General features: G+C 28.3%; 2 long non-coding RNA genes across 2 annotated transcripts; both read right to left on the bottom strand.

The window, feature by feature from the left end:
* Positions 1-204: 204 nt before the first annotated feature.
* LOC117126485 lies at positions 205-4,334 on the bottom strand. Its single transcript, XR_004449082.1, has 2 exons — positions 2,665-4,334; positions 205-2,578 (listed from the first exon to the last, which is right to left on the bottom strand). It is a non-coding gene; the product is annotated as an uncharacterized LOC117126485 (long non-coding RNA).
* Positions 4,335-5,050: 716 nt separating this feature from the next.
* LOC117126484 lies at positions 5,051-12,601 on the bottom strand. Its single transcript, XR_004449081.1, has 2 exons — positions 12,559-12,601; positions 5,051-5,964 (listed from the first exon to the last, which is right to left on the bottom strand). It is a non-coding gene; the product is annotated as an uncharacterized LOC117126484 (long non-coding RNA).
* Positions 12,602-14,057: the final 1,456 nt, after the last annotated feature.

The raw sequence follows: 14,057 nt of genomic DNA, 5'->3' as shown, positions 1-14,057 counted from the left end.
TGAAAAGATATCAAAAGATATTATGATTAAAATATTTTAAAATTTCTATTTATTATTAATCTGAACTAAAATGTAATATGAATTTCTATGAGTAGGTCCATTAGGTCCATTTTTTTAAAAATCACACATGAATCAAGGTTGTGACTTCTGTTTTAATATATAAGATTTTGATTATGTTTTTTTTTTTTGAGGTTTTTTTTGGCCAAAAACTTAAAATAGCTATTATCAAAATAGATTTAATAAGTATGTATGTGCCACATCGGTAAAAGTAAAAATGATCGGAGCTTTCATCATTTTAGGATACACAAAAAGATAATTAAATGAAAACAAAATTTTCTTAGTTTTTCGCTGCCAAAATGGTTTTTTCTTTTGTTCTTAGCTAAAGAGGGGATGTTTGTTGTTATATTATAGTAGACACTTTATAAATTAATATTTAACACCTTTTTGTGAACACATGGTTTAGATTGGTTTTTACTTCCATGAAAGGGAGAGCAAATGATATGTTAGGTGGTGTGTAGCGGCGAGGGGAGGTTGGAGAAGCTTGAACTGTTGGAATTCATGAGTAAGATTATTGTTTGAAAGTGATGGCGAGTGCGTGAAAGGCATTATCCTCTTCCTCCGACTTGCTCGGCCTTAACACCTACTTCTCCTGCTCATCATCTTCTTCTGCTGAACCTTACCTTTTTCACTGGCATTTGACTGTTTAGATTTCTTACGGTGGCAGTCTCGTTCGTGTTCTCGGGTGTCTACCTCTTTCCAGATCCTTGTTACTGTGTCGTCTGTGGTGGCTCGGTGGTTGCTTTTGTGGTGGTTCGCCTGTTGTGCGGCGGGGTTTCCTTTTCGAGCAAGTGGCTAGGCTTTTGAGTTCTTTTTTGGTTTGGGTCTTTTGTGACCTTTTTTAGAATCATTAACGGTTTGTAAGATGAAAAGTTAAAACAATAAAAAAAATTAATTGAGATATTTTCTTCCGATTCAGAAATAGGTGAAGAGTTTTATCACTAAAAATTAAACTGCAAAACAAAAATAGAGAGATTGTTTACACTTACCACCAGTGGTTCGTCTCCCACAAAATTGTTGTATAAAGTCTTTAGCTCGACTTTGAAATGGAAATCAACCGGGTTGAGTATAAGAACTTTCTCTAAAATAAGCTCCACAGTTGGACATGCTGAGCTCCAGAATGCCATTCAACAGGCTTCCCACATCCTCTTGTCCCTTTTGCTTGAACTCATATGAAAATAATACTCTAATCTTAGAGAAAGGTTTCGATGTTCCTTTGCAATTCATCTCATACTCAACTGAATCTCCATCCAGAAGAACCTACCTTGATCCTTTTGCCTTTCACGTTTGACTTTGGTACTAGGCTGCTCACTGACATTCACTTGAGAGTCTCCATCCAGGATTTCTTTGACATCTCTTTTTTCACTGACCTCTTTTATATGAACAACATCCACAATGATACAACATTCATGCCTTTGCATTCTACTGGTAAGAATTGCCTTGTAAAAGACTTTCTTGTCTATGTTTGCAAATGACACTCACTTGTTGAAAAGATCAATTATTGCATATAGCCATGAATGGCCTTCCAAGAATCAATGGTACAATAGACTTTTTAACCATCTCCACAACTTAAAAATCAACATGAACCAGAAAATTTTGACGCATACATGTAATTCTGGAATTCTAGAGAAGTTAGCAAAGGTAAGAGTCATCTTGGGTGGCTGAATCCTATTGATTCTCAACTTCTCAGCGATTGTTTTTGACATGACGTTCACATCGGATCATGAATCACACATAGACTCCTTAAAATCAAACCCAGTTATGAAGCATAAAAACAAATCTTAGAGGATTTTCAACTTTAGGCAACAATCTCTTTGGTTTGACACAAATTTATCAAACTCTAACCCCACTTCTTATTTATTTTTTTAGCAAAAAATATATTTTTCGTTAATTCTTACATCTATGTTTTTTTGTAGTGAAACTTCTTACACTGGTTCAGCTGCTTCACTCGACTCTCAATCAGGGCCCCTCTCGATTTATATTTAAAAAAAAAAAAGAGAGAACTGAATATGTTGAAGCATTTGTCGCTGGTACGATAACATACTATATGAATGAAGAGGTTGTTGCTTTCTTCTTTTTCGTGTATCCTTGAACTACAATTTAATCTCTTAAGTTGGATGAAATTACTCCATCCAAGTTTCTAGTGACCTTTTTGTTTTGCAACTGAATCACAGGTCTTTCTAGAACATTTTTGTTATTTCCATATTTTTCTAATATGATCCTGAAAGCGTTATGTAGATCCAGCATAATATAAAACTTTGCATGTAAACAGCTTAATATAAAACTATGCGTATAAGTTTACGATGAACAATACTATAGTGACAACATAATAACAACGCGGCGAACGAACAAAAGAGCATGCCACAGTCTTGGAAACTTGGGAGAACAACTCTAAACTACTACACAATAAACATATATATTACTAAAAACGAAGGATACCATGCGTCTAAAGTATTGATCAAACACCACTACCTCACGTACATTTTGACGAGTACGGCTGATTGTTGAATCCCTATAAATTCTTCATTATGAACAAAAAGGAAATGAATATATAAATAACAGCTATAACAAAAGTATATAAATATATGTTGAAGAAAACAATTAAACCTTGGTAGTAACAGGTACACTTTGTTGATTGCCACCGCTAGTTTCTCCTGGGGTAAAAGAACCGAACCGCGGCATGATGAAGTTGGGAGGGCTAAAAGGGAACCATGGTGCCGGAAAATCCATCTTCATTCCAAGTGGTAACATGGGACCCATGCTCTGACTCTGTATTGTTACATTTTGTAGTTTGTTCATGGCAAGTTTCGTTATATGTGTCCTTTGTCTCATGCAACGTATAAAAATATGACACTCAATTTATATTTACAGTTCTATATTTTTTTAAAACTAGAAAAATTGATACCCCCCATGCCAATGTAAACAAGAAAAGTTATCCAAACCAGACCAAACTGTGTATATACTTCGTATATGAGAACAAAATGTCAAAACTAAATCCAACTGAAACTGAAACATAATTTTATTGGAAACTAGTTTTATTTTTATTTTAAAAAAACAAGAAATTGTCTAAAATTACATACCAAAATGCAGCTTTTTTTAATATAACTTTTTTTCTTAACCAGAAAATCAAGATTAAACTTTAGTTAGTTATACATGTCTCTGTATATGTATATATAAGAAGTTGATGATTTAGTTTACTTACTTCTACATAATGCTTCATCCAGCGTATATTATCGATGATACAATCAAGGGTCGAGGCTATGTCTCTCTGCAGATTCATATATATGACAAATTAATTTTAAATCAAAACAAAGAATAAGTAATATAGACTCAATTGTTTTATTATTATTTTTAGTTAGAGGCTGTTTTTAAATTTACATGTTAATTTATTGTGTTTCAAAAAGAGAAGACAATATTATAGGTAGATTTTATATAAATTTCAAAAACGCAAATGAGAGAAGATTTTAGTAGTTTTAATGTATTTTTCAATATAATGAATGGATAAATTTAACTACACCGAATCTGTTGGCCAGAACGGAGCGTTTTTATATATCAGCAACATGTTTTTAACTTAAGAAACACAAACGCAAACGCAAATCTTTGTATTCTTTTTTTTTTTCTTTTTTTTTTGTAACAGCAAATCTTTGTATTCAAAATGACAATATAAGAGATGAAAACTAAAGAGGTAAACAAATGGTGTACACCTTTTTGCAATTGGGTGTCAACTGCTTCAGATGCTCAATTTTGGTTTTTATATCAGCGCGTCTCCTCTGCGTTGTGAGAGATAAAAGGTTGAATGCAACATGTTTTCTTAATAGACATGCATCAAACTAAGAAAGGAGTGCCCTCACCTTCTCGGCAATATTGCGAGCTTCATTAGTACGTGGTCTCTTACCAAGATTCTTTGTTTCTTTAATTGCACCTACTTTCTTTTCCTACATTTAATAAGATAAAGCTCGTATTAAGACATAACTCATATACACATGTATATCCAAGAAACTGAACGTACCACCTCAATCTGTTTTTCAGCAGATCGCTGCCCACCCTCATGAATAATCTTATCTCCTGTTTCGGCTATAGCTTTTCCCTGTCCAGCCTTATCTCCATCCAGGGGCGAAGGCAGGTTATGAGTAGAGGGTGCATGTGCACCCACATAAATAATAAAATTTTAAAATGTAAGCTTAAAACAAGTAGAATTTGTTAGTTAAAATGGTAAAAAGGCAATTTGTGCACCCACACTAACTCAAGTTCGATTCTCTCCTATGTTTTTTTATTAATAGTGCACCCATACCAAAAATCTTCTGGCTTCGTCCCTGTCTCCATCTCCAGGAGCATTAGAAGGTTTAGGCGAAACATCTGTAGCCATCGATGTAGACATCACCATTATCGGGCTGCTGATCTCGGGAAAGAGACCATCCTTAGGGTCGGAATCAGCAAGGGAGTAGAGAAGTGATGACCAAAACTGAAGGCTTTCTCGATCCTTGTCCATATTACTCGTGATAGTGAGCTAACTAAAGACGGATGAAGAGGTTGTGTGAGTAAGGAAGATAGTATTTATAGGAAGAGATGTTGGAGAGGTGCCTTAAAAAGGAACAAGAGCGGGAAAGAACGGTTGCTTAACTCAAAGTGCTGTCGGAGCTTGCTCGTATACCGTTTGATGTTAGTGAAGGGTTAGGGTCATATATATGACCCCTCAAATTATTATTATTTAACCACTACCCCTATCAAATTAATATTTATTGTATGTTAGTGTAGTTTTGAAGGATTTTGGTGAAATGTTTAATTAAAATTAGTCTTTGACCCTCAGTAAAATATATGTTCAGTCTTTCAGATGCACCTAATATTTTATTTATTTTGTTCTATCTGTTATTATTAAAATATAGAGATTAGGATTTTATATATCAAATTTGTTTCTAATGACCCCCTATAAAAGTAATTTCTACCTCCTGCTTCGATGTATAATTCTGTACATTCAGTTTTGCCGCTTAAGTTATTTTTTTGTTAATTTGCTTATCCATCTAATTTTGCTATTCTACATTACTAGTAGTCTAGTATAATTTTCCATAGAGTATTTCATGTCTTAAATATTAATATAATTCATTATATAATAAAAATAATTATTCATAAAGTAATATCACACATAAATTTCTCATATACTTTGTAATTTTTTAAAATGCTTCTTCCTTTTTTGGCTCACTTTATTTTTCTTTCAATTTTTTTTTCTTATTTTAAAGATGAGAAATTTGGGAAAGACTCAAATACTGTTTTACTAAAAGCATTTTTACTTATCGATTTTGTAGATAAAAAATATCCGCAATAATAAATTGATATTTAAATTTTTTAACTATATAATTAAATGTTAAGGCTAAAAATTATGATCATTTAAATTAAAACAAGTGGATAGGGGTCTCCATTATTTGAGAGTTTCATCACTCTTTTTATTTTTACCTTTTTATTGATTATTTAGTGAAATATTTTGGTGAGAGATCACCGATGTTGTTCTAAATTCTAAGAAGCTTTTCGACAGTTATTTACTCTGCAAATATTACTATACTAGTTTGAAACGCGATAAACAAATATTAATTACCCATATTTTTCTATTATTATTTATTTCTTGTGATCATCCAGTTATCCAAGCACATAATGATGTCATATATTTATAGTTACGCTGACGTATTACAATTCGTATGTATGTTTTATTTAAGAATCATCGAATCTACTATTTTGGTTTCGACATAAATAACAATTATAGTGTTCTATAAATGTCTCAGCGTTCGACATCTAGGGTGCTAGGGTTAGCCATGAAATATTACGTGTCTCTTGATTCCTTTCTTTTTTTTCCTTTTTTTGTCAAAGTATTCTCTTAATTATTTTTTTATGGCAGTAACTGTTTTCTTAAATATTAAGCTTCTTTTCTCACCGGCCCAACAGCAACAAACTTCAACGATTCATTCAATCATTGTCATCACGATTCTCCCTAAAAGGCTTGGGCAACTTATTTTACTTTATAGGTATGGAAGCACACCGTATTTCTAAAAGCCTTTTACTCACACATTCCCGCTCATAAATCCTCGTATATAAGCCTTTCCTTTACTAGTAGTTCAAAGATGACAATAAAATGTGACACCTCTCCTTCTTAGTCAACTGAGCAGGCGCGGCTTCAACATTCTTATGGATTATACATGTGCTCATATAGGTCTTAGCACAAAAATAGCTTCCCATCATTTACCTAAACCTCTGCCCTTCACTGTGAAGGGATATTTCTTATGTATTATACATCGCATTGCGGAATCGCTTGTGTTCTTCCAATTAGGCAAAACAAAAAAATTGCATGTAAACCACTTAATATAAAACTTTGCATAAGTTTACATTGAAATATAACACAAAGTTACAAAAAAAAAAAACACAAAGTTACAACATAAATACGCTGTGACGAACGAAAAAAGAGCACGCCACAGTCTTTTTTTTTTGTAACTTGGTAGAGTACGCCACAGTCTTGTAATCTTGGTAGAACAACTTTAAACTACTAAACGATGTTGCACAAAAAAAAAACTACTAAACAATAAACATACACATAGTATAAACGAACTTGAGGAACCAGACGTCTGAAATATAAAAACACCACTAGCTCACATAGATCTTGACGAGTGTGGTTGATTGTTGACTCCCTTTAAATTGTCCATTTTGAGCCAAAAATGAATAAATAAATAAAACAACAGCAACAATAAAATATAGAAAATATATGCATAAGAACACAAATTAAACCTTGGTGGTAGAAGGTTCAATATTTTGATTGCCATAGGCACAGCTAGTTTCTCCTGGGGTAAAACCACTGAACGGCGGCATGATGAAGTTGGGAGGAATAGAAGGGAACCATGGTGCCGGAAAATCCATCTTCATTCCAAGTGGTAACATGGGCCCCATGCTCTGACTCTGTAGCGTTACATTTTGTAGTTTGGTCATGGCAAGTTTCGTTACCGGTGTCATGTGTCATGCAACGTATAAAAAAATGACATTCATTTATATTTAGTTTCTTAAAAAATTAGAAAAAATGATACAGCAAACTAAACCAAACAATTGCAAACGATAATGATAAAAATTGATCTAAAACAAAACCAAACTATGCATAAATTGATCAAAACTTAATCCAACTGAAACTGGAACATACTTTTTGTAAAACTAATTTAAAAACAAATATATTTGTGTACAGTTACATGCTAAATTCGGTTACTTTATATTTTTAACCATAAGATCCAGATTACACTTGTGTATACATGTCTCTATATATATATAATAAAGTATGATTGAGTTACTTACTTCTACATAATGCTTCATCCAGCGTATATTATCTATGATACAATCAAGTGTCGATGCTATGTCTCTCTGCAGATTCATATGAATAACAAATTAAATACAAAAAGGATAAGTAACATCAATTCAACTGTGTTTTCTATTTTAAATTATTATGTTTTTACTTTATTGTATTGCAAAAAGAGAACACAATATTTTAGGTTTGCAGTTAGAAGTATACTGAAAATTTCAAAAGCAAATGAGAAAACTTTATTGGCTTCTTTTTATATGTAAGCAAAATGTTTTGACTAAAAACGCAAACGCAAATCTTTGTATTCAAAATGACAGAATCAGAGATGAAAACTATAAGGAGGCAAACAAATGGTGTGCACCTTTTTGCAATTAGGTGTCAACTGCTTCAGATTTTCAATTTTAGTTTTTATATCGGTGCGTCTCCTCTGCGTTGTGAGAGGTAAAATGTTGAGCAACTTGTTTTCTTAATAGACAAACAAAAGATTTTCCTCACCTTCTCAGCAATATTACGAGCTTCAGTAGTACGTGGTCTCTTACTCTTACCAAAATTCTTTATTTCTTCTTTTTCCCCTTCTTTCTTTATCTTACATTTAATAAGATAAAGTTCGTGTTAGGATATAACTCATATACACATGCTTATAGCAAAGAAATCGAGCTTACCACCTCAATATGCTTTTCAGCAGATCTCTGACCACCCTCATCAATGCTCCCATCTCCAGTTTCGACTATAGCTTTTTGCGGTCCAGCCTTATGTCCATCTCTAGGAGCATTAAAAGGTTTAGGTGAAACATCTATAGCCATCGATGTAGACATCACCATTATCGGGCTACTGATCTCGGGTAAGTGATCATCCTTAGGGTCGGAATCAGCAAGCGAGTGGAGAAGTGAGGACCAAAACTGAATGCTTTCTTGGTCGTTGTTCATATTACTCATGATATTGAACTAACTATAAAGACTGATGAAGAGGTTGTGTGTGTAAAGAAGAGGTATTTATAGGAAGAGATGTTCAAGAGGTGCTTTATAAGGGAATAAGAGCGGGAAAGAACGGCTGCTTAACTCAAAGTTCTGTCGGAACTTGATACGTATACCATTCTATTTTGCCGCTTAAGGATATTTTTATAAAAGACATTATTTTTTGCTAAAATATTTATAGGATCAAAGGATACTTTTATAAAAGAGATTATCTTATATAAAAGCCGAATATTAGGAGGAAAAACTGACTTTTTTTTATTTTTTCTTTTTAAATCCTAAATAAGGACTCTTATTATCTTTCTTCTTCAAGGGGTTAGACATTTTCCACTCGAAGTGTTACACAAATACCATTTCAGAAGTACAATACACTTCTCAATAAAGAGAAAAATAGTTTTCAACTAATTATATTAGTAAAATAAACAGTAAAAGACAAATCAAGCAAGTAGAAGTGTTTCTAGTTGAGAATAAATATTTACAATGAAATTTAATAAACACTATTTGTAGAGATAATTTATCAGCTAAAATAACAGACAGAAGTAATCAAAATATAATAAATGTTTTAAAATATGTGAAAATTAAATATTACATAATCCAATCTATATCACAAGAGTTATAAATTGATTTAATCCAAGATATCTGTATATTGTTTGTTTTGTTTTTATTTCACTATAAATATTACAGAAAAATTATCATTTAAAACACTAATTAATATAAATTTACTTAAAAATCTTAGTTGTTATTCCTCTCTGCATCCAAAGGTACTGTCACTGTAAAACATTTTGATATGAACAAAATCTAAAATTTTCAACAGAATAAAATTCTTCCTATGTTTCTTATTTTTCTTTCTAAAAATACTAATGATAAGAAATAACCTATTTTGATCAAAAATAAATCACTTAAGATATTGGTTATTTTCATGGAAAACAGCACAACATAATTATTATAATAAATCATATATTATTATTTTTACAAAGACATCTATCTGTTTTATGAATTTCCAAACATAAGATGAAATTGATATTACTCTTATGTGTTATTTATTGATTATCCCATCAAAAATATTTTAACTTTTAGATTTAAAATTTGCAGTCTTCATTATAAAATACTTTAGTCGTCTAGTGATTAAATAAATTCGTAATTTTATTTAAAATAATTAATATTGACTATCAAAATTAATATATTAATTCATTATTATTAAAATTATTAATTAATTTAATAGCTTAATACTTAAATTAGGTTTATAAAATAATCTTGATTAAATATGCACACAAAACATAAATATTAAATATAATATTTTATGGAAAATTTCAACATAAAATAAATAAAAATATATAAATAACATAGAAACTAAGTTCTTACACTGAGTAATACCTATTAGCTATTTTCATTTATAAAATGAATATTTCTAAAGCTAGAATATTTAAAATTATATTTATACATTTTAACTTGATAAAATTAACTGATTAAAAATTAGTTCATAGTTATTTTATTTTATAATTTTGTGGATCCAATTAATAGTTATTTTATTATGTTATGGGTCTAGTTAATAGGGAAATTTCCACAAATACCACATTCATAATACCACATTTCATGTTTACACTAATCAATTTTACTCTCACTTTTAATGAATGGTAAAAAACACTTATATTCTTAGAATTAAGGGGAACTAATCTAGACTTAAGGTTTAGAGTTGAAAGGTGAGGTAGAGTTTTTGGAATGTAAAATTTATGATTCTAATAAATATAAAAATAAATAATTTAAAAAAATTAAAAAAAATTAAAAAATAGTTTCAAACATAATTTTCGATTTTCAAAAAGAAATTTAAAAGAAAACTAAAAAAGAAATCGAAAAACAAAATGAAAAAAAAAATTCAAAAAAGAAAAATTTATAAAAGAGTTCAAATTTTAAAAAAGTAGAATTCGAAAACACTAAAAAAATTAATTTCTTTAATTTTTAATTTTTTTTATTTAAATAATGATTTATTAATTTTATATATATAGATAACAATGGTATAAAAGTCTTTTTCACTTAATAAATAATGTATTTTTGAAAATGCCTCTTTAGTGGTGTTAAAGATGAAAAGTGGTAAACATGAAATTTTTCCTAAGTAGATATATATATACTAGGGTTAATTAATCTAGACTTAGAGTTTAGATTAGAAAGATATAATTTTTGAGGGATAGCGTCTATGATTTTAAAATATATAATATATATTTAAAATTTAAATAAAAATTTTAAAATATTTTCAGAAAACAAATATCGGTTTTCAAAATTTTATATAAAACTTCGAACTCAAAAACAAATTTCGTTTTTAAAAATATATAAATAAATATTTATTTTTATTATTTATTTAAATAATTTTTTATATTTATAAATCAATAAAGTAAAATTAAAAGAGTCTTTTTTACTTTCTAATAGTTTATATTCAATCAAAAATGGTTTTCAAAGGGATTAATTTGCACTGAAAATAAAGTTAAGCAAATGTGAGACAGATTAAACAGAAAGATTATCTAATTTTAATTTTCACATAAACATATATTTATATAAAAAATTAAATTAACTGTAAAACCGTAAATAAATTCCAACATATTTTGTAATATTTTTGAACAATGCAACACATAGTGAACGTATATCGCATAATTTTTTTAACAAATGTTTATTAAAAATATGACAGTATACTATTATTTATAATTATGATCACGTGTCATAGCCCATATTAAAACCTAATATGTGGATATGTTCCTACAATTTGAATTAAGAATTACTGTTTATATGCTCAAATGCTAAATATATTTGACATTAAATAATAAGATTTCAGTTTCAATTTAAAAATTTATGATGAAAAATGTTAATATTAATTAATATAATAAAATTAGGATTGATCCTGTAATACGTTAATTCTCATTTAAATTTTATATATGCAATAAAAACAAAATCCCAGCATAATTCTAATTAATTGTATCTTGCGTAGATGTGAATTTCACACAAGAATAACTTATAGAGAGTTGGATACCAAGTGATCAGCCAACGTATAAACATTAAGAAAAAAAACTAATCTTATTTGTCCATAAAAAATAAACAAATATTTGTGCGGATACACCAGTCAATAGTTAAAATTAAAATATAAATATAAATTTAATAATATAAAATATTTTGTTGTTGTTTGAAAGATTGATCTTTTAGGTACTTATTTATTTAAAATTAAAAAACAAATTTAAATGTAAAAATATGAGTAGAATTTTATTGAAAAAATAACTAAAACTAATTAAAAGTAGAACTAATAAATAAAATACGTCTTTAATTTTTTTGGTATGTGTGGATAAATTAAAACATTATTTAAAAATATGGAAGGATTATATTTTAGCTGGTGAAAGTTGAGATAAAATGGACTTCTCTAATCATTCGATAACGAAACTGTATAAAGACAAATCACGAATAGCAGCTGAATTTCGCATGAAACCATAAACCTGAAACGTTCCAAGTTCCGATGATTAAAAAAAAGTTCCAAGTTCCCATATTTTTCTATTATTATTTTTCTTATGATCATCCAAATATCTAATGATGACGCCACATATTAACATATATATAGTTACGCAGACACATTATTTCCACAAGTCCTTTTTAAAGAATCTAGAATCTTTTATTTTGGTTTCGACATATTTGAAAATTATTATGTTCTGTGAAGGTATCAGTGTTCGACATCTACCATTTTAGGTTAACCCTGAACGGTTACGTGTCTTTTTTTTGGTTTTCTACTTTTCTAAAACAAATTCGTACTTAAAACACCATAATTTACTAGTTAAAGTTTAAAAATTTCTGCGTCCAAATATAAAATTCAGAGTTTCAAACGATTCAATTTCTTGTAAATCATAGAATGTAAAAATTGTTAAGATTCTAAAATATTGTAGTTAGAAATGTTTACTGTGACCGTTTTTTACAAAGACGAAAATACTTGACATGTAAAACTGTCATTCGACCTAAATATTTTAAAAAATGTTCTATCGTTAAATCGTTATCCGTAACATTATCACATATATTATAGATAACTGACCATTATATATAATAAACTAGAAATTATATGATAATGTAATTGATGATTTGTGTGATGTTAAAATAAATTTATTAATTTTTATTTTATATTTTCTTATTTTGTTTAAGTTGTTATTTTAATTTTCTTATGGGTATAATTTTTCAAAAAATTTATACTTTCTTTCTGACCCCTAAGAACCTAAGCCTCTAACTTGTAGTACTATATTTAGAATCTAGCAATCTTATATATATATATATAAGATTGATGTGAGCTTTATATTTTTAAAATAAAACATGTAAAACATGTTATGTATATACAAAATAATTTTATTATATCAATTAAAATACTTTCTAGAAATAAAATATAAACTATCAAATTTTATTATTATTTAATGTAATATATATGTTATTAAAATTAATAGTTTATAAAATTATTTAATTTTTTAAAAAAATATATAAATATTTTTTAGTAAAATTTAATATTAAATAGTAATAAATTTTACCTATAATTATATCATCGTCTAATATTATTGTTTTTTTTTCCTTTTATAGATTCAAATCTTAAATAATAAAGATGTAAGATTTTTTCTAACATATACAAGAAAAAGGGTTTTTTTGTAGTTTTAGAAATAAAACGAAATCATGAATGGTAAAGATTAGTAAAATTTTGATGGAACATTTATTTTTAAATCTAAAGGCACAACAAAGTGTAAGATTTAATAAATTTTAAAATAAATAAAATTAAAGAAGTAAGATAAAATTCAACCAGTCACCACACATATGTATTTTTGTCTTTTGAAAAAGGCTTTCAGTAATGTACACCTTTATATATATATATATATATATATATATATATATATATATGTATATCAGTAACTTTTTCCTTTTTTTTAAGTTAGATATCTTTTTGTTACGTTTTTTTTTGTAACATCTTTTTGTTAAGTTAATTATGCGGTTATAGCACACTAAAACTCTTCAAACTGGATACGTTCTTACTAGCTAGCCTATAGTCTTACTTAAAATCATATAAATTTGTAACACTGTGTCATTTATAGTATATAGTAATTGTAGGTTTATATATGTTTCCTAAGAAAATTTGTTTGTTCCTTAGCACTTTTAATTAGCTCATAAACCTGTATCTTCCAAAAATTATGATTTTTCAAATAAATGTATTACAGATAAAAGTATCCTATCGGAAATATAAAAGGACCTTAAATAATATATATAAAAAATTAGAATCAATCTATTTATTAATAATTGGTTTTAAGTTGGAAGAAATCGAATTGGATATGGTATTAGACCATTGATCCTAAAAATCTAAAACTCCTAATTAATATAACTTTTTTACTTAACTTTTTCGACCGAATATAACTGTCTTACAAAACTCGCTCGACCAAGTATAAATATTATAAAATTCTAAGATTTTTGGCCGATAAAAACACCATTATTTCAATGAGAAGTATTAGAGATAAAACTTAAAAGTATCACATATCAGGAATATAACAGAACCTTAACTTATGTACAAAAAGGTTAAAATCAATCTATTTAATATCAATTAGTTTTAAGTTGGAAATCCGTAATAGATTCGAATCTAATAAACTTTAAAATGTTTGGTGAAAGGATATAAGTTTTCCCTTGAGGATAGATGAGGATAGCTAATATTGTTTGGTGAACGG

The sequence above is a fragment of the Brassica rapa genome, chromosome A07 (assembly GCF_000309985.2).
Source record: "Brassica rapa cultivar Chiifu-401-42 chromosome A07, CAAS_Brap_v3.01, whole genome shotgun sequence".
Lineage (NCBI taxonomy): Eukaryota > Viridiplantae > Streptophyta > Magnoliopsida > Brassicales > Brassicaceae > Brassica > Brassica rapa.
This window is presented reverse-complemented; position numbering and strand designations above follow the sequence as displayed.